The 21901-nt window shown below is 41.4% G+C and overlaps 1 protein-coding gene across 6 annotated transcripts in view; it reads right to left on the reverse strand.

Moving 5' to 3' along the window:
• The window catches only part of PRLR (prolactin receptor), a 143455-nt gene that overhangs the window by 94944 nt on the left and 26610 nt on the right, over positions 1 to 21901 (reverse strand). For 5 of the 6 annotated variants that reach the window (XR_010919200.1, XM_067545510.1, XM_067545507.1 and 2 more), the window contains exon 2: positions 2680 to 2738. The exons of the other annotated variant lie outside the window; for it this stretch is intronic. The gene's annotated coding sequence lies outside the window, so the exon portion shown is untranslated. The remainder of the gene's footprint in view (positions 1 to 2679; positions 2739 to 21901) is intronic. 6 annotated transcript variants of the gene reach the window in all.

Raw genomic sequence — 21901 nt, forward strand, 5'->3', positions numbered from 1 at the left:
AGGAGTTCAGAGGAATGGGATAAAGTTACCTAGCTGCTGTCTGTGGGAGTTAGGGACAGAAGGATCTGAGCAAAGCAACAGAACTGATCTGCCAATCAGAAGAACCCGTGCAGAAAGAGGGGGACAGAGCAGAGCAATACACACAAACTGGCAGCCAGAAAGGAGAAAGATGGACCGACCTAGTCTGTGTCAGTTACAGAAACAATTGGATCATGCTACACTAAAACCCACATTGTGAAATATTATACCAGAGGTGACTGCAAAGTCTCTGAGGGAAACGTATCAAAAGTGTCCATAGAAAGTTAGGTTTATTGCTGTGCTTGCTGGTGGACCTAATGACAGGACTGTAGGGGAGCAAGAGTCAGCTTTGGGCGGGATGAGAAAACTTGTACTCCCTTGTCACAGTTACTGGGGTAACCACTTCTGATCCCTACTGGTCTCTTCATGTGCACCCTCATTTCAGGTTTCAGGCCTCTTTCTGTCACCTCTATCTTGGGGTGGAATCACACAATTTTCCCACTCTCACACCAGGACTTGGGCTGCAGTCCCTGGCACTAACCATTGATACCTCAGGAGGCCTGACTTAGTGCAGACCCTGCAGTTCTGTTCCCTCTGTGAGAAATAACATTGGTAACCAGTGACCAGACAGCTTCCTTAAAACAAAGTGTTATTTATATAGAACCAAAAGTTTGTAATGAGAAAATACATATTAAAAACAATAAACCAATCTACACACCTGCCTGTCTTTCCCTGAGGTTTACCATTCCCTCAGTTGTTTTTCAATCACTACAAGGGCATGTGTTCCTTCCATCTCAGTCTATTCGCACCAGGAACACCACTTGACAACTGACTCCCCCTTCTTCTCCTGAGAAGGGCTTTTTAACTGCTTAGAATTCTTTTGATCTCTTTGTTCTCAGCATTGGCTGAACAGCTGTGTCACTTCAGCCGGAACCTGGAAGTATGCCATTGTCCTGTAATTGACCCCCAATATTGATCAGAGGTTGTTTATTCAGGAGCCATTAAGTTGACTTTCTCTTTGTTCTTCACACTGCCTCCCTGGTAATCCAGATCAATGCATACATACAGGAAGGTCTTATAACCAAATATAGAATAACTTCATCTGACTGACTGAATCCTATACAGTGTTCAGAAAATGATAATATCTTAGTATGCTTAAATTATTGCATTGTATCTCCCAGTCCTTCAAATTGCCTTTGCTGACATACTAGAACTGGAATCTGGGACAGTTGATGGTATCACACAGGGAATAAAAACAGCTTCACGAGTTGTGGGGATTAAAAGGATGCACAGTTCTAATTAGAACTGGTTGGTCTGAATTTTGATGATGCAGCATTAAGTATGGGCTGTTGTTCAAATTGTATGTAGGTCATGTTTAGACAAGATACCCCGCATGGTGTTGCTGTTGTGGATTCCATCAATCACAGCCTTGCTATTCCAGATCTCCAGAAAGATTATCCCTCACTGAAACTGTTTGAAAATTAGTTTGAATGGCATTTTCAAATTTTATTTGAGGCCTAGAAGGCAATAGCAACTTCAAGCTCTTCTTGTTGCTTTGAGGCAAATGCGAGTTATTTCACTATCATCCACCATGTAAGCTGAGCTGCTAGTCAGGCCCGAGGACTGAAGGCAATGAGCAAAAGTTATCATTTGATTGCTACCCGTTGAAAACATACTGCAGACTCACGGGCTGACAAAATCTAAGTTAAGAGCCAGAATGCTGATTGCTATCTGGGGCTTTGCAAAAACTGGAAAGTGCCATGCTGGAACTCACAGCAATAAGGCCACCCTGGCTTTTACATTCAAAATCTTATCCTTAGGGATATAGAAAATGTAAAGAGGTAAAATATGAGTGTACATTTAGAGGTAAAAGCTACAGAAAAGTCAAACCATTATGCCTTTTGACACATTGACACACCTTTCACTACAGCAACCACTATTAACACAAGTTCAGTGCTTTGACTCCAAAACAATAGCATAGTGATAAAAAAAAAGAACTGACCCACTATGGCAATGTACAAACCGATTTACACAACTGAATGGAGGAAGAAAAGGAGAGTGCCCTTGAATTACACATAAATACCATCAAATCTACAACAAAGGGCAGTGTGCATGCATGTTTTACAAAGCTATTAACCACCATACCATCAGCATTTCAGAATATTTTGCTCTTAATGGAAATATTGTTCTCATGTTCTTGTAACTCTGCATTGGTACATGATATTTCCACACTAAACTTGATCAAAAGAACCTACACATGTATATGCAGTGAATCATACTCCAGGGCTTGATTCAGATATGAGTGAATGGGCCAAGTATAGACGTTTCCAGCATCATCAGTCCATCTTCTACAGGCCTGATGGGTAACTAGGGACAAAACATGTCCATGGACAGTCACAGTGAACACAGAAACATAATTATTTACTCATTATATAATAATTTTCGGAATCAGGCAAAAATACTACTTTCAGCTGTAATACCAGTCTCAGGTTGGTGGTTGCAGTGGCATATTAATTTATAGTTTTGTCATCATTTTTAAAAATATATAAGACCAGACAAAGGTGAAACATACTAAAAGCAAGAGGATAAAAATGAGAACAAGCAGAATGCAAAGAAAGGCCTTTAGATAATCTCAGCAGTGACTATTTTATTTTAATTTACCTGAGAGAATAAGTCCACTTCATTACAATTGGGACCACTAAGTTTGAAATCTCAGCTGCCTATGGACAAAAAAAAAAAAAAATCAGAAATGTTTTTTTCTAACCTTTAAATTATTCACTACAGTTTAGTTCCACAGTTCTCCAGGATACCGATAGATCTGGGTGGGAAATGGTTTTTGCATTCTGTGAATATTTTTGAAAGTTTTACATTTCCCTCCTTCCCCCATCTCAAATCAGGATGAAAAGTAAAAAATTTCAAAAATATTTGTAAACAGAAAAAATGATTTTGTTTTCATTTCAAGTCAAAAGAGTTTTGTTTTGATAAATTAGAAACATTTCATTGAGATTTTACCCTTTTTTAGTCTAATTAGCTTAAATTTTTAAACAAAAAGCTATTTCAAACCAGTAAAGTGGAAGGTGTCAAAATATTTCATTTCAACAATTTCAGAACTTTTTTTCTTGGTTTTTTTCGAGTTGGGAAACTTGTCAAACCTGACCCTCTTTTGCAAATAGTTACAGTTTTGACAAATTGACATTTTTCTAGAACATCAAAAAATTTATTGAAAAATTCCCGACCAGCTCTATATACACACACGAGTAAATGCAGTTGCCATTTTTCTTGAGTTATATATGCTTTTTAAAATATAAGTTTTAAGTTTCTCTAATTCTTTAAAAGCTTGAACTAGAACCCTAATACTCAATGTGATATCTGAAAATACTGGCTGTTATTTGTGGCTGTACCCATGCTTTGAAATAGGTTACTGGTTATAGAATCCATGTGCTCTAGAGAAAAATGACTAAGTTACTATGGCCTGCATTGGGCTCTTAGTAAGCAGCCCATAATAAGGGGCTGTGTGCATGCACACCACCCCATAGGGAGCGCCAGGTGATATTGTGCCTCAGAGAGGGTGGGGGAAGTCATTTGTGACACACCTCTTTAATGGGTGCAGCATACATCCCTCTCCCCAGTGATGCTGATCAATACACTATGATAAGACAATGATTTACCTACTCTTGTACCTGATCCTAGGAGTGTTGGACATCTGTTGTGCATTCCTTGTGCTCCCACAAGCTTTGGAGCTATGCTTTGGGCAGCTCTACCAGGGGCTGGGAAGGTAGGAATCCTTACTCCTATCTATGCCATGTATGGGCAGTCCACTGTCTTGCCCTACAATTACTATACATTCATCTATTACAACAAATACTGTATATATTACATAATATAGTTATATTAATTATGCACATAGGGAGCTGAAGAATAGAACCCTTGTTTTTCCATCTACAAAACACAGATCTCTACCCCTGGACTAAAGGAGAACTCTAGAGAACAGCATTAGTGAGTCCCATATCATTTGAGTGAGCAGAGTATTGTGGTTCACTCACACACAGTCAGTCAGTCAAGGAGAATTTGTGATGGCATATTAGACTAATAGCCCATTACATCTAAAATTCTGCCTGGCAGTGTGTAATACCTGTTGTTTTAGCAGAATATGAAATACAGTGCTCCTGCCCAATTGTTATATTGGGGCCAAGATCCTTCCTGACCCTATCAAGGTAGTCAAAACCAATTTTCCTATGCTTGGGCCAGGAGACATAAGGAAATAAATCAGATCACAGGACTGGTTAGTGGAGATTTATAGCTCAAATTCCAACCCAGTATACTTATTCTTCTACACAGGACTGGTGAGTGTTTAATTGCTTATTACCAGACATATCTGGAAAAAATATATATTTCTGACAAGTTTAAAGAAAGGCAAGAAAATATTTTTGTCTAGCATAATCTTAAAAGCAGAATTATGCATGTATCTAACCATTGCTATAGCAGTTGGTGAGAAAAGTGGGCAGCAGGGAGACTGGTTTTAACAAAGCAATTATTGCTTTGAAGCTGTATTTTCCCAGCAGATTCCATTCTTGGAATTTTGAGACAATTTACACAGAGTTACTTTGAAGAGAAGACCAAGTCTAGTTCTGAGAGTTCTAAGAATGGCTTCTTCTTTGATGGCTAACAGCTGGTTTAAGTGTTAACAGTGGTGCAATGGTTGGGATATTCCTCTCCTACTGACGGGCAAGATTTTCTAGAGGTCAAGCTCTTGTTCCCTCTGCTTCTTCCTATCTGGCTGCTCTCTACTTAAGCCCCAATTTTCCCCCTAGTGCTGCAGGCACACAATTTTGCTCCACGCCTGCCTGCTTACCTCCACATGTTCCTCCACAACATCCCGGTGTGCTCCCTTGGCCTTCTACAGACCAATGCCCCCTCACCCAATTTCCTCGGTGTCCCCACACGTGGTTGTGAGCCTCCAACAGTCCACATATTTTCCTTATGCTATTCCATAGCCCTTCTCATCATTATGCTCCCCTCACCCACACCACTGCTCACCATGAAGCTGGACTTAGGTGTATGGGGGGAAGAAATTCAGCTCTGTGGAGGGTCAGTAGGGGAAGCTGGGCAGCGGAGAGGAAACACTGGCTCACAGGGAAATACGTATCAACACTGATAATGACTAGTCATGCAAATAACAATGATAGGTTTATTGAAAAAGCTGGCAAATTCCATAACAAAAACATAAACTTTGTTAACTTTCAGTTATGCAAATCCTGCCAGCTGCCAACACAAAGTGTAAACAGTAAGGAAAAACATGCAGGTACATCATCCAGTATCTTATTGACACTCAGCTCATCACTTCAGAATTTCAACTACCTTTTTTCCACAACCAGGGAACATAGCTCTTTACTTTCACCACGAACAATAAACATGCAATGTTAAACCAACATACCAAGGCACAAACATGCAAAATTTCAATCCTGTAATTTTTTTATGTAAGAGTTATACAAGATTTAGATCAATCACTAACCTAGATCAGCCACTCACATACCTTTAAATTACAGAAAAAGATCTCACAGATGTCATCTGCAACCAGATACCACACATATTTACACACAGCAAAATAAATTCATGTACAGAACTAAGGACAATGTAATTCATTAAGGCCCAGCAAACCTTACATTAAACATAAAACCAAGTCATAAACATGGTTGGAGATAAGACTGCTGGTTGGGTGTTCACAATGAGGGAAGAGATGATAAACTGTGGGTGGTGGTCCTTTCTGCAATATCTAACTACTTATTTACTCAGGGTGAAATGTCCCTCCTCCCACACAAAGACAGAGTAATTGGGCTTTGTAAAGAGAACTCTGTTGAGGTGGAGGTATGGAAGCTACCTACAAGCATGTGGCAAGCCTTGGAGCTGCAGGACAAACTGTCATTATTCCATTCGATACACTGGGGTAGTGGCCATTAGCAGATGCTACCGGAGATTTCTGGGATACTGAATCTGTGAAACTGCAGATCCAGTAGCCCATCTTTTGGCTCTTCCATGTTCGCCCATTCAGAGCTGGTGTGGGTGGAGCCCAGTCTCTTCCCAGTGCAGTGATGATGCGCATACTCCAATATGAGACTGTTTTATTTGTTCTACACAAAAGTAGGGCTTAAGAGGCAGAGAAGGCTTTATGCATTTGGGTAAGTCCTACCCATACAGAAGAGCATTCCTCCTTGATTGGCAGTTCAAAAACAAAAAACTTTTGCTTCTGAAAATGATTCTGTAGAATGTGTGTTTGTACAAGAGTTCTAGTAGCATTATTTAATTCTTCATACATAATACACTACTGAAAGTATAATAACCAGACACTATAGGCTTGGGAAGGTAAACTTGTCTGCCAAAGATTTGATAGAAAAGAAAATGCCTGAACTTTTATTCCCTACCATCAAAGTGTTGGATCCTTACCATATTTGGATACATCAGGTGGAACTGGGTCTGGCTGATGACCCCAGTCATCAGTGTTTTCTTTTACCAACTCTTCATCTCTCTCATATTCCATTGGCTCCACCCATCTTCCAGATCACTGTGTCAGTTTTCCACCTGGGCTTCTACGCTTACCAAATCATTACATTTCTTTTATTCTATTGTCTCTTCCTATTCTCCAGATGATTATTGTAACATGATTTTACAACATCACTAGTATACACTGAGTAGGGTGACCAGATAGCAACTGTGAAAAATTGGGACAGGGGCTGGAGAGTAATAAGCACCTATATAAGACAAAGCTCCAAATATCAGGACTATCTGGTCACCCGAATACTGTGAGAGTTGTATGAATGAAACACTGTATAAAGAAATTGCACTAAGCAATATTGCACTTCCATTATTTATTTCAATATGAGAATTTTAAAAGGGAAGGGAAAGTAGGACATGGGGGGGAGGGGGAGAGAAATCCAGAAGAGGATCCATGCATTTATGGTAAATGTGTATGTCAGCCTTTTTACTTTGCTTTGTAAATAGTACTACAAGGCTGTTGCTTTGGTAGCTGTTAAACTAACCTAACCCTTTCTGAATCTGAACACAGCCTCCGTAAATGTCAAACTGTACCCTCCTGAATTCATATTTAACTAGTTAGCCTGCCAGAGCCTACAGACTATTGCCACAAGATATTTGCAAACCGATTGATGAGTAATGCTTTAAATAGAGGTCTGTTTAAAAAACCAAACCAAGAGGCAGCATGTAGTAACGCACTTCAGTACACATCCAATGGTTCCAAAACACTGGGTTGAGTTCCATTACAGGAATAATTCCTGATAAAAGCTGGGTGGCAGACTCATGCCTTTAAATGCCTGCTTGGCTCCATTATAGGGAGGGAACTGCAGAAACATATTTTTTCCTATATTCCTCCATCTGTTTGGCAGTTAATATTCAAGGTCCTTAAACATTTATGGCACTACGCCCCAAGTCCGATAACCTTGCTGACAACAAAGGTTTTATTGACTTCAGTGTGAATTACACACGTGGAACAAAGAAGAAAAGCAAGAAGCTCAAAATCAAAACTTCCCTTGCACTGGTGCTCTGTCCCAGAGTGACCTGAGCAAGAGGAAACCAAAATGTAGCTCCATACATTCAGGAGGAGGCATCACAGGACAAAGATGGAATCATACACTTTCTCTTCCTCTCCTCACTTCCCTCACACACACGTAAGCAGGGCTGGGCTGGGAAAAGGATTAGAGCCTAACGTGCTCCTCCAATCCCATATTGCCCAGGAAGCATAATACCTCCTGACATTGGTGCAACGCACCTGCTACCCTCAGCTAGCAGAGCTCAGCCTGAGAGAAGGCATAATACAGCCCTTTGGGTTCTCCAGTGAAATGTCAAAAACCTGTGAAAGATAAACAAACAAACAAAACCAACCAAATCTCAGACAAGCCAGCTCTTTAGTTACTAACCTGAATGCAGTTTGTTAATTGTTTGTTTCCAGGTTTCATCCACTTTCTCTCCCATTTAATCCTTTTTTTCTATTCTCTGGGATACTAAGAAAATTTAAATTATTACAAACCAGGCATTCTCCTCCTCTGCATGGCACAGAACAGAGGAAGGGAAAATTACAAGATGGGATAATGTGTCAACTTCATATTTTTCTCTCAGCTCTTCTCCTTCTGGGCATTTTTGCATGGAAGGTGATACTTTAGCCCCAGATTGCCACACTTTGGTGTAGAGGCGGGACTTGGAGTTTACCAAAAATATCTGACAAACAATTTTAGCAGAGCTGGTTCTGAAAAAGCTGCAGCTCCAGGGGTCCCCATCCCATCAGAGACTGGTTGAAATACTGGTATGTTTGCTACTTATGTTCTGTTGCCATGTGATATCAAGTACAAGCTGCACTGTACTAACTCAAGAGCTCCCTAGGGAATTTTTTCTCATTTCTTCATGGCCCTGGGTGGGGGACAGTTTCCTCTGAAACAGAGGAGAAAGGAAAACACCATCCACGACTCTCAAACGTCCTCCACAAACACATACCAGTTCTGGATGCATTTCCTAGGCTCAGCCTCAGCCCATGGGACTAAATGAAGATTACTTGTAATAGAGTACTTAGAGATGGCTCTACATATTCACACTTAGGGTATTGCACCATCCAGTGATGCCTAAGGGTAGAACCATCTCCAAGCAGTGCCGCTCGCACCCCCTCTTACTCTTCTCCTCACACTCAAAATGTTCAGAGATGCTGAGGCTGTACAAGGAAGCACAGCCCAGAACAAAAGGACTCTGAGAAAAAGAGGAACGTGGGTGGGAAGTATGAATATGTAGAGCTATCTCAAAGAACTCTGGTTACAAGTAGGAAGCCTTCATATGTTCTTCAAGTGATTCTGTATATTCCCACTTATGAGGTAGTTTGATAAGTAGTGCTGAAAATAACCTGGAGGAGGAAACGGAGTCCTAACAGAATACAGGCTAAAACACCGCTCTACCAACTATAGATTTGACTTCAAGTGCTGATGCAAGAGCATAATGTTTAGTAGAAGTCTGTGCAGAACTCCAAGTTGCATCTCTGCAAATTTTAGTAGCCAGGACTTGCTTTTTTCAAGAAAAAGATGTGATTCTTAACATAAAAGAGAAATAATCAGATGATTTTTGAAACATTTCATTCTATTCAAATAATATGCAAGAGCTCTTCTTACATCCCAACTACGTAAAACAGATTTTGCCTTATTAGTATGTGGCTTTGGAAAAAAAATACCAACCAATTAATTGTCTGATGTGAATTCATAAACCACTTGGCTAAAACCTGGGATCAGGTTGAAGGCCACCTTATTTTTATCAAAAGATGAAAATGGTGGATCACCCCTCAAGGCATTTAATTCAGTCACCCTTCTGAAGGACTTTATGGCAATAATGAATCCCATCATCAAAGACAAACAAGACAAACAACACTGAGCCAAGGATTCAAAAGATGATTTCATGAGTGTAGATATATCCAAATTAAGATCCCAAGGAGGGACAAGATTTCTCAAAGAAGGCTATATAACCCCTTCATAAATTTCTTGTCCATATTATGCACGAACAGCACTTTACCATCAACCGAAATATGGTAAGCTGAGATACCTGCCAAATGAACTTACAAAGATGAGTTAGATAATGCCTCAGTTTTTAAGTTAAATATTACAAAATACGAGCTATGGAAGTTGAGACAGGAGAATCAGATTTTCCTTGCATCCAAGCCCCAAATCTGGACCATCTGTTTCTACAACATGGGATAGCAGCTCAAGCTTTCCAAGTATCCAAGCCTTGCTACATCAGAAGACAGTACTAAAGAAAACATCAGGGTCCCTGGCAAAGGTGGTCTCATGTGACTCCACATTCACGGTATGCACTTCAGGCCTTCCATTATTGTGAGCCAGCATACTGTGGCCCAGTATTTTGAAATGTCCTTCCTTCCCACAAGCTTGGCAGTTCTAGCGTGGCAGGAAGGAAATTGGCCAAGCTGGTAACTTTTCTGCCAGGGCCACGGAGCGGGAGTAGGTAGCCTTCCATGACTCTCGCAACAGAAGTAGAAGTAGCTGATAGTTTAAGCATAGACACAAAGGTAGCAGCAGTCTTGGACACAGAACCTTTTAGCCCAAGCACTTTCAAATGCGTTACTTTTAGCAACCGCTACATCAAATGCTAGTGTTCTAGCTTCTTCATCCAGAAGCCGTTCTCCCAGCCCATCGTGAAAATATCTGAGCATGATCATCTTAAAGTCCGCAGATTCACAGTTATGGGCCAAGTGACGCAACCAAAATGTGGACTCACATATTGTTTCACTAGACTGCTGGGGAGCTTCAAAAATATTTTCCTCTCTATCAGTCTCCAGTCCCAAAATATTTGTGGAGCAGCATCAGAGGATGACTTGGGCTCCAGCAGACCATCATAAATATCAGTGCCATCATAGCCAAAGCAGTTTGGGTTACAGAATTGAACCACTCATTGCCCTAATGTTACTCTCTGATGCACCCTACAGCAGCAATCCCATGACACAGACACACACTGAAGCAACACACACAGACATGTTGTTAATCAAAACATGCAATAACCATGAACTGGTTAGATCAGCAACAGTCTGGACAAAACGTAAAACAGTCCAAACAGCAGATACGTACTAGTGTGCCCTGAGTAGTGGCCGGCCCGCACGCACACGCACATGCACGCACGCTCTCTCACTGAGTTCAGGGAACAGGAACTAGGAAACAAGTGTTTGATCTGACAAAAAATAAATTGAGGAAGATTGCAGATAATGCTCCCTCTCATAATGGAAAGAAAGAGAAGGCCTTCTCCTAGAAGAAATCAAGCTCAAAGAGTGGGCCATCGATCTTGTCTCCTTCAGCTTTTCCAGCAACTCACCAATATTTTTACTGAAAAGACCCCCACTTTGAAGGGGTGATCTTCCATTTTGATTCTAGTATCCAGAGCAAGAGAAGAAGAGCAAAGTCAAAGATGTTTCCTCAGAGAAGTTGCAGAAGCCAATATCCTAGCAGAAGAGTCCGAGGCACCGAACAAAATCCTGAAAGCATGCTTTGCCACATTTTGATCCTCCATTAGGCACACTTTTGCCAACTCCTGTTGTCATCCAGCATATCCTGCACAAAACAGTGCCATGTTTCCCCACAAGTGGAATTGATAGTGGAACATAACTGCTAGGTAATCTGCCACCCTAATACCAAGAGAAGAAGAGAACCTCTCTCTTGCTAGGGAGACAATATATTCCCCTTCTCTATCAGCAGGAGTGAAATGGGCTTGTCCAGACCTTAACCTGCTACTGGCAGCAGCCATCACCAGAGAATTAGGTACAGGTTATGTGAGAAAATATGAAAACCCTTGGAGGGTATTTGTCTGCCTTCTTGGAAATAGACTGGTAAGAGGCAGAAGTGGACCAAACAGTCATAGAATCATAGAAGATTAGGGTTGGAAGGGACCTCAGGGGATCATCTAGTCCAACTCCCTGCTTAAAGCAGGACCAACCCCAACTAAATCATCCCAGTCAGGGCTTTGTCAAATCGCACCTTAAAAACATCTAAGGATGGAGATTCCACCACCTCCCTAGGTAACCCATTCCAGTGCTTCACCACCTTCCTAGTGAAAAAGTTTTTCCTAATATCCAACCTAGATCTCCTCCACTGCAACTTGAGACCATTTCTCCTAGTTCTGTCATCTGTCATGGAAGGCTGCAGCAGACCACTATGGATTGGTAATGACATCCTCAAGAATGTTCAACACAAAATGGGAGGTTTCCTTCATAGGTACTGAAGGTAAATTCAGCGCGGATGCTATCAGATCCATTAGGTCATGAAACTGTAGAGCATCCTCAGAAGGAGAAGAGGCAGAAGCCTCTCCTCCATGCTCATCTGGTAAAATATCAGGATTGTAGTCTGTGTCAGCATGCTCTTGTTTAAAAAAATATACCAAACACACTGTCTGAGATGCAGATTGATTCAGGGGGAGCAAATCCAAGGATTCTTTACTGCCCAGTTCTTTACATATTGGATATCACCTCTCCATCCATAAGGAGGACAACTGAAAAATTCCTGTAGCAGTCCCCAATAAGGCCATGGAGCCCAGGACTGCAATTTACCTTAGCAACTGGGATTTAGGAACACAGCTGCGGGAGGAGCAGTAGAAAGGGGCATAAGCTGGAGGAAACAGATCTATTTTTCCTTTATCATTCTCTGGATATGGATCTAGCCTTGGCTCCGCAATGGAGTTTACTGGAGATAACAGCTGTGGAAGGTAGACAGAAATAAACTTAAAGTGTATACATGAAGAGCTTTCTTTCTGAGTCTTCGGAGGAGGTACTGATGGATCAAAAAAAAAAAAAACCCAATAATCTCCTCTGCTATTCTTTTATCAGGTGAAGACAACACAGACCTCGAAACCAGTGAAGCTTGTCTCTTCCTCAAAACAGTCTGTTTCTCACTCAGATCCAAGAAACACTTGGAAGCTGAAGAGTGTACATCAGACAACAAAGTAAAAGTCCTTTTTGATTCCAAAGATGGACCTGGAACCAGAGCAGGGGTTGAAGCCAGAGCTGAAGTCCTGGATGGCACAAAATCCAGTAAAATACTTAACTTCTTTGGTTCTTGATACTGAAGCTGGAACTGGCCTTGCTTTCAAAGCAATAGAGGCATTGTTAGACTTGGACAGATCTGACAAATCTGATATTTGGGACTCAGCACTGCTAACCATAGCTGTCTTTTCCCTTGCCTTCTTCTTCGGAATCAACATTGCTGGACATGGCCCAAAGATCTGTAATAGGCAGTCTGGCCTTATCTATCAATGGTACCTTTAAAAGACCTGACTGCTTGAACAGGAGGATCTGAAGCAGGACCCAGTGATGGTTCCAATTTCCTGACCTTTAAGCTGCTTCAACTTGCTGGAGGCAGTCACAGGATCTGAAACTGGCCTCTTAGATTTTTGGATCTGATGAATGACCTGATCCAAAGACTTTAGTTCCAAGGGCTTCCTTAAGGAGATGCACCTGCAACCTGTTCTTCCTCTCCCTGTGAGCTCTGAATGTGAAAGTCTGGGAGATGAACACCCCAAAGGAGAGCAGCCCTCTCCTAAGCATTTCAGGCACCTAATATGGTCATCCAGCCAGGTACAACGATGGGAAGGTAGCCAGGCAAAAAGCACATCTTTTGAATCCCAACTTCTTTTTCTTCTTCAGTTCTGCCATAATCTGGAACCAAGCTAACTAATTTAACTATCTATACTTATCACTAAACTATACTAAACGAATAATCTGATGAGGTTCAACAAGGACAAGTGCAGAGTCCTGTACTGAGGATGGAAGAATCCCATGCACCGCTACGGACTGGGGACCAACTGAGTAGGCAGCAGTTTTGCAGAAAAGGACCTGGGGCTTACAATGGACAAGAAGCTGGATATGAGTCAGCAGTGTGCCCTTACTGCCAAGAAGGCTAACAGCATATTGGGCTGCATTAATAGGAGCATTGCCAGCAGATTGTGGGAAGTGATTATTCCCCTCTATATGGCACTGGTGAGCCACATTTGGAGTATTGTGTCCAGTTTTGGGCCCCACACTACAGGAAGGATGTGGACAAATTGGAGAGAGTCCAGCGGATGGCAACAAAAATGATTAGGGGACTGGAGCACATGACTTATGAGGAGAGGCTGAGGGAACTGGACTTGTTTAGTCTGCAGAAAAGAGGAATGAGGGAGGATTTGCTAGCGGCCTTTAACTATCTGAAAGGGGGTTCCAGGGAGGATGGAACTAGGTGTTTTCAGTGGTAGTAGATGACAGAACTAGGAGCAATGGTCTCATATTGCAGTGGGGGAGATCTAGGTTGGATATTAGGAAAACCTTTTTCACTAGGAGCGTGGTGAAGCACTGGAATGGGTTACCTAGGGAGGGGTGGAATCTCCATCCTTAGAAGTTTTTAAAGCTTGGCTTGACAAACCCCTGACTGGGATGATTTAATTGGGGTTGGTCGTGCTTTGAGCAGATGTTGGGCTGGATGACCTCCTGAGGTCCCTTTCAACCCTAATCTTCTATGATTAAAAAGGTATTAGCAATGGATAAAATAACCACATCCAACTTGACTGGAGTGGTTCACTTTCACTGCACAGCAGTTGGAAGTGACTGAGATGGCAGAGCGCATTGCGCTCTTTTTTATAGCCTCACCCTCAGAACATTCAGAGACACTCAGACAGGGGTGTGAGTGCTTTAATAATGGTCACTGTTTGGAGACAGTTCTACCATTAGGCACCACTAGGCAGCCCAATACTCCTAAGTGTAAATACACAGTGTCTCAAAGAACTCCCTCTTCTCCCTCCACCATTTCACCCCCAGGTGATATGACAGATTCATATGAACCAGCTCTCAGCACTGACTAGACTTGTAATGAAACCATGCGCTGCAAGCTATAGAAATAATCAGCAGCTAAATCAGACAAATCTGGCAGGCTAGTACTAGAACCATGCCTCTGTCTTCAAAAATACAGGTTTGAGCTAAAGGAGTTCTCTATCAGTGAGCAGGAGCAGCAGGTTTTTATCCTCTCTGTAGGTTAGAAACGAGAGAAACACTAACACTTACTCATACCAAGGGACAGTACATTACATATTGACTCATGAAAAAAAACCTGTTGAACTCCTTGACAAGGCACTATGACATAAAAATGTTAATAAGTAGTTTCCTACAAGTCCCAAAGTATTAATACTTATACAAGTTGATCTTGGAATAAAGTTAGAGGTTCTACTTTATTTATTGGGTCTTTTCCAAATGCAAGAAATGAAGAAGGATGCTAAAAGTTGGTTCTTGCTGATCAGATCTAGTTATTGCAGTATGTTTGGTATTACAGTAGCTTCAGAGTCTGCTGTCAGATCTGTTAATAGTAATTTTTTATGGTTCTTTTGTATATTAAGTTCTCATGAATCTTTGCCCCCAAATCCCAGAAACGTTTGTTAGCCAAAGTGCTGTCTCAGGCTACAGAGTGCTTTGTTTTAGATTAATAAGTGTCTCTAAATGATAATAAGACTGTATTTAAATGATCCACTCTGCTTTTTACCCTGACCTTGCTGACCTAGTCCAGATGTCTAGGAAGGACTACTAATAATTAATAAAGAATGCTTGTAAATGCACACTAATTGATAAGATGCTAGCAACTGATAACAGATGTTCCCTGTCCATTTTGTAATGGATGTGTTCTATAATCAATGTAAAAGCAAACCACTGAGTAATGTATTGATGACTAAGTCATTTAGAGCTAATTATAGTTACAGCTGTCGTTGGCTAACTAGGTAAATAGAGAACATTCACAAAATCAAAGTGTGAGAAAAAGTTTCAGTAAGGTCAGTTCTGGGAAAGAAAAATTGTGTAGGATTTTCTTTGTTCTAAACAAGACTATAAAGGATGAATTATAGGGAGTTAGAAGTGAAGTAAGGCACCAAACTTCTCCAGTCTCAGATTACTTTGTATGTTTTCCTTTCTGTATAGTGCTGCATTTAGTATTGATTGTCTTACTTAAATAAAACTTCAACTGAGTTGATTTGACATCACATTTTATTAAAATTCAAATGCATAACAGATCCCTAGGCAGTATGGTTTCGGCTAAGCCTGTGCTGGATTTTTAGTACTTGCTCCAAAAGTCCCTTGCTTTTGTGGCTCTAAGCCAGGTCTTTACATTTATTTTTCCCATATTGTTTTGTGAATTTTGGCATTTGTTGAGATATCTTTCTGTTCAGAGCTTGCAAAATACACCCAAATCTACAAAGCAGAGGATTTTTTATTTTTACTGAAGTATGGTATTTTCATGCATACAAAGTGTCAAGTTAAAGATTCAAGAGTTTATTGTCCATTCTTCAAGTGCAGAATTCCCATTAATGCTACTGAGAGATACCCCATTCACTTCAAGATGAGATTAAGTGACATTAATAAAAAACAAACAACTTTTTCTAGACAGAACAGATTGTCACATGACAGACTTACTATAATTCTACAAGTCATACATAAATTGCTAGATAACCTGTGACCTGTCTGTGCCGAGGTTAGCCCACCTGAAAATGCCATGGTCAGTGCAAGGTGAAAAAGGAGAGCAGATTCTCCCAAATTTGGTGGCTAACACTGCAGTTAGACTCACCAATTAGTTACGAACAGTGCCTCTGATTTCCCACACTGGTTATCAAGAAGTAAAACAAGAAGTTACACAGCCCCCTTTCTTGCATTTCAGTGTCTGGCCCCCCAATTAGCAACAAGGTTCACTAAAGAGATAATTATTAAAACTCTATTCCCTTTACCAAAAATGTTCTCCTTATCCTCAAAGGGTCAGCCACATTACAGATCAAGATAAGTTTGGATTTTACCCAAAATATCACACTGCCAGCCAATCCTTTATTAATTAAAATGAAAGGTTTATTATAAAAGGAAAAACAAATAAGAAGAGAGATGTTAAATGATTAAAGCTATATATATATATATATATATATATATATATATATATATATATATATATATATATATATATGGACTTTACAGTCATTTCTATGTATCAGATTCTCAGCAGAACTGTGAAGTTTGCAGGCTCGTACAGTTCCTCTGGGGTACATCCAGTACTTGGATGAATCTCAGTCCTTTGTTTCACAGCTTCAGTTGTAGATGAGTTGATCCAGAGATAAGAAGCAGGAATGAAGACAAACATGGGGATGGTATGCCTCTGCCTTTTATGTCTCTTTGCCATGTGGTTTGACCCAAACACAGTCAGCCACACAGCACACAGCACATGGCATGGAAAAACCCCAGAGTCCCCTGTCCCTGGGCATGTTCTTACATGTCCTGGTGACTGATAAGGTGCAGTCCCTGGGTTTTATCACTGGATTCATGTGAGTTCTGTGAGTTCCCTTGATGGGCCATTAAGCAGACTTAGTGCTGCTGCCATCCTCGCTGGGGTGTCACCCAGAAACACAGCAGAAGTTGAAATACAAATATGCCATACATATTTAGAACTTATAATACAAAATTGGCACATACATATTAATGTGCTTGTCAATCTTAGCGAATTATAACTTTTCCAATGGTACCTGACATGGCATATCTTGTATGAATTATTGTAATTTTGCAATATTGATATCAATAATATTATAAGAGGTCACCCCTAATCCAAACAGCATCACTCCCCTCACTCAAAATGGATGCAGAAAGGCGTGTCCCTAGACACTGCTGAATGGATCACAGAAATTGTCCATTCTTGGTTTTGTATTATTACAATTTCTAACAGGTTCCAAGGGTTTTTCAAAAGATCATTCACATCATACATTTTTACAATTCTTGCCATTAGCAACGGGTTAATTACAAGCATTAACATCAGCATTAATATCAACATCAAATTAGTACCAGTGTGCGCTTAGAACAATTTTTGTCATGCCACATTTTCAGTACAGATAATTTATTATTGGGGCAGGTTGTTTAACACCCCTTTTGAATTTTTGAACACTTTTAGCTCATAGCTTTTCTTTGAGCTCAGTATTCTCTTTCACATAGGCTTTGGGCAAACCTTCTCTCCTCCCCTCCCCCACCCCGGCTCTCCCCCATCAGGCAGATAGCTTGCATCAACACGCCTTAGCTAGTTCACTAGTTTTCAAATTTTCAGCAATGACCAATTTCCAGGTTAGACTCTGTTTTAAAAAGATACCAACCATTTTCACTAGTATCTTAGAAACAGGGTTGTGATGTCCTTTCACTAGCAATCTCTGGTTCCACAGTGGACTCGGGTACATCTGATTCCATAAGAAACTACAAAACATATCCCAAGTAGCTAGAGGTGAGAGGTTGCCTGCCACCCCCTATATTCCCCGAGATATCAACTGCACAGCTGTCCTGCTCTGTAGATCCAGCTATCCAGTTTTTGCTCTGAACCTGAGACACTCTGTTCATTTAAAGAGTCAGCATGCACCATTGTCTCCCCAATAGGCTAACCAACCTCCCTAATTTTCACTCCATCTCAAACCTTCTCTAAGGTATCCACACTTGATCTTTCTAAAACAAAGTCAGTGAATCCATACACACTTGAAAAACTCTGGCAGTTCGAAACTAAACCAAGTCCCTTAACACAAACTGTTGCTTGCTACAGGCAGTGATTCATCCTGAGCTAATTCTGTCAATTCACTTCCACACCCTTCAGTTGCAGCAAACTGCTTGCAAAAGCTACCATGAGGTTTTATTCTTTCAGGAGCACTTTTAAGCAACAATCCATTTTCTACAAAATTCTGTCCTTTCCTTCCTTAGCTAGGGGTTGCTCTAAGGAAACATCCTCCTTAGCCACAACAGACTCTTTTTTGTATTTCAGTTAAGTCCAGAAACAACTCTGAGACCACTGACCCATCCTCAATCAGCATAAGCTGAGAGGGCACATTCTGACTGCTTTTCAGACAGAAAATTGGAGACAAACTCCCCTTTAGCAAATAAACTGCTTTTCTGAACAGACAAGCTGCTGTTTCACAATCCCAAGGCTAGAGATTGTCTGTGACAAGGAAGAGAGTATCTGGCTAAACCCAAAAAACACTTTAAGTCATGCACCTCCCCGCCTTCACAAATTTCCCTGTTAATTACAGGTAACACAGAAGATTCACATTTATACTCTCTGGGACTGGGTTATGACATTAATCTAGTAACCTATATTTACCATATTATCAAACATACTAAGATTGTTATAAACTGGACAGATTCTCTCCCCAACTTTGCTGTTGAGAGGAGCTGGACTTTCAGGATGATACGGTTCCTGCTGTTCTTTTATTACTTTGGTTTAAAGTTTAAGTCTGGAAACTCTTGCCTCAGTTTCCAGTTCCAGCCTCCTGGGCTCTCTCCTCAGCTTTTTTTCCATCTCAGCTAACTTTTGCATTCGAGGTTCCGCCATTCTTCTCTCATGCTAAAGACGCAGACTGTCTCTCAGGGCTTGCAGTTTGATGGCTTCATATGATCGCGGATCACTCATTGGGACCAACTTTAACCTTTAACACTCAGTATCAAATTTTAAAATTTGGAACGACACAGGGTTCTGATCCAAACCCCAAATGATCTGATTCTGTGGATCCTGCTGTGGATCCGCCAATGTGACCCATCCATGCCTAGGGTAGCCCACTTGAAAATGTAAAGATCAGGGCAGAGTGCAAAATGAGAGCAGTTTCTCCCAAACTGGTGGCTAACACGGCAGTTAGATTCACCACCCAGTTACAAAACAGTGCCTCTGATTCTTGTTTTTAGCTTCTTGATAACCAGTAGGGAGTTACACAACCCCCTTTATTACATTTCAATGTCTGGCCCCCAATTAGCAACAAGGTCCAGAAAAGTTTTTAAAACTCTATTCCCTTTACCAAAAATGTTCTCCTTATCCCCAAAGGGTCAGCTACAGTACATATCAAAATAAGTTTGGATCTTACCCAAAATATCACACTGCCAGTCAATCCTTTAGTAACTAAAACTAAATAATAGGAAAAACAAATAAGAAAAGATGTTAAATGATTAAAGCCATCAGATGCATACAAACGACTTTAAAGTCCACATATTTCAGATTCTCAGCAGAATTGTAGAGTTTGCAGGCTTGTACAGTTCCTCTGGGGTACATCAAGTACTTGGATGGGTCTCAGTCCTTTGTTTCACAGCTTCAGTTGTAGATGAGGGGATCCATAGGTAGGAAGAAGGAATTAAGACAAGATGCGGATGTGCATTTGCCTTTTATGTCCCTTCGCCATGTAGCTTGCCCCAAACACAGCCATACAGCAAATGGCATGGAAAAGCCCCAGAGTCCTCTGTCCTTGAGTATGTTCTTACATGTCCTGGTGACTCTTAGGGTGTAGCCCCTGAGTTCTTTCACTGGATTCATTGTACCTGTGAGTTCCTTTGATGGGCCATTAAGCAGGGTTAGTGCTGCTGCCATCCTGGCTGGGGTGTCACCCAGAAACACAGCACAAATACAAATGCCATACGTATTTAGAACTTAAAATACAAAATTAACACATACACATAAATGTGCTTGTCAATCTTAGCGAATTATAACCTTTCATACTAGATATGCCATGTCAGGTACCATTGTGGTTGTGTAAGGATCTGCTGAGATGGTCCACCAGCACGTTCTGGGATCCTGGAAGGAAAGATGTCTCCAGGTGTATGGAGTGAGCGATGCAGAAGACTGACAATTTGAGGGCTTCTTGGCACAGGGGAGAGGAGCATGCTTCACCTTGTCTGTTTATATAAAACATCGTTGTCATATTGTCCGTCAGGACTGACACGTCTCTTCCTTCTAGAGGAGGTTGGAAAGTTTGGCATGCTAGACAAACTGCTTGCAATTCCTTGATGTTAATGTGAAGCAACATCTCTGCCAGTGACCAACGGCCTTGAATCCTGAGAATCCCCAGATGTGCTCCCCATCCCAGCTCAGATGCATCTGTGACCAGGGACAGTGATGGTTGGGGTCTGGAAAAAGGGACTCCTGTGCCCACCAGTTGAGCGTTGAGCCATCACTGAAGAGATTGTATGACTCAAGGGGGGGAAGTGAAACTACCTTGTCCAATTTGTTTCTGCTTGGTTGATAAGCTGAGGCCAGCCAAGCCTGGAGAGGTCTGAGCCGCAGCCTTGCATTCTGAACTATGTATGTGGAGGAGGCCATGTGACCTAGGAGTTTCAAGCAATTTTGCACTCTTGTGGTGGGAAAGTGACTGAAGTCCTTTATGTTCTTAAGGTGATCCTCCTCATTCTTGCCAGTGACCAGGATGGTGTCAAGACAGCACTGGACTCCTGGCAAGCCACTCAATATCTGGTCCATAGCCCTCTGGAACAAAGCTGGAGAAGATGTTACTCCAAAGGGCAAGTGACAGTATCAGTACAGCCCTTTATGTGTCATGATAGTCAACAGCTCTTGGGACTTCTCATCAACGTGCATCTGTAAATACACCTGACTCAGATCAATCTTGCTGAACTTTTGTCCACCAGCCAAACCAGTGAAGAAGTCATTGATGCGGGAAGAGGGTATTGCTCTGCACACAACACTGGGTTAACAATGACCTTAAAATCCCCACAAATCCGAATGGGGCCATCTTTCTTCAATACTAGAATAACTGGGGCTGCCCAATGGTTGTGGGTAAGTGATATTAGGACTATTTTTGACCACGCACTCCAGGTCCACTTCAACTTTTGGCCTGATGGCATATGGCACAGTTCTGGCTTTCAGACATTTTGGTTGGCTGTCAGGCTTAATGTTCAATTTCACAGTGATTCCCTTCATACTTCCCAGGTCCTCTCCAAAAACAGCAGCATGTTTCTTTAATACAGCTGTCAGACCTGTTTCTTCTTTAGCCATCCTGTTCACTTCTGCCCAGTTCCGCTGGATCTTCCTAAGCCATGACCTTCCCATTAAGGCTGGGTAATTGCCTTCCACCACAAACAGTGGCAATTTAGCAGACTGTCTATTGAGTTCCACCTTAACATCAGTAGTGCCCAACATGGGTACAGCTTCTCCAGTGTACCTCTTCAGAACAGTTTTTGCAGGCTTAAGCAGGAGATGCTTTAACTTCTCCTTATACACAGTGTCTGAGACTAGTGAAACTGCTGCGCCAGTGTCCAGTTCCATGCATACAGGTTTACCTTCCAACAGTGGTGTTACCCAGTATTCATGTGAGCCAACTGCCATGAACAAGATATGGAGTGGCACTTCTTCTGACTGGGTGTCACTTTGATCATCTTGAGTCTGCTCTACCATGTGCAGATTTTCCTTTTTGGTCTGCCAGACAGCAGGATTCTTTTTCTCCAGTTTGCCTGTTCTGTTTGACTTTTCTTTCTTTTGTTTGCAGGCGTGCTCAATGTGTCCCTTTTTTCCACATTGACGACACACTAGGTCTTTACACCAGCATTCTGATGCATGGT

This window comes from Emydura macquarii, unplaced genomic scaffold (assembly GCF_026122565.2).
Source record: "Emydura macquarii macquarii isolate MOO-44397 ecotype Brisbane River unplaced genomic scaffold, CSIRO-AGI_Emac_v2 contig_1045, whole genome shotgun sequence".
Lineage (NCBI taxonomy): Eukaryota > Metazoa > Chordata > Testudines > Chelidae > Emydura > Emydura macquarii.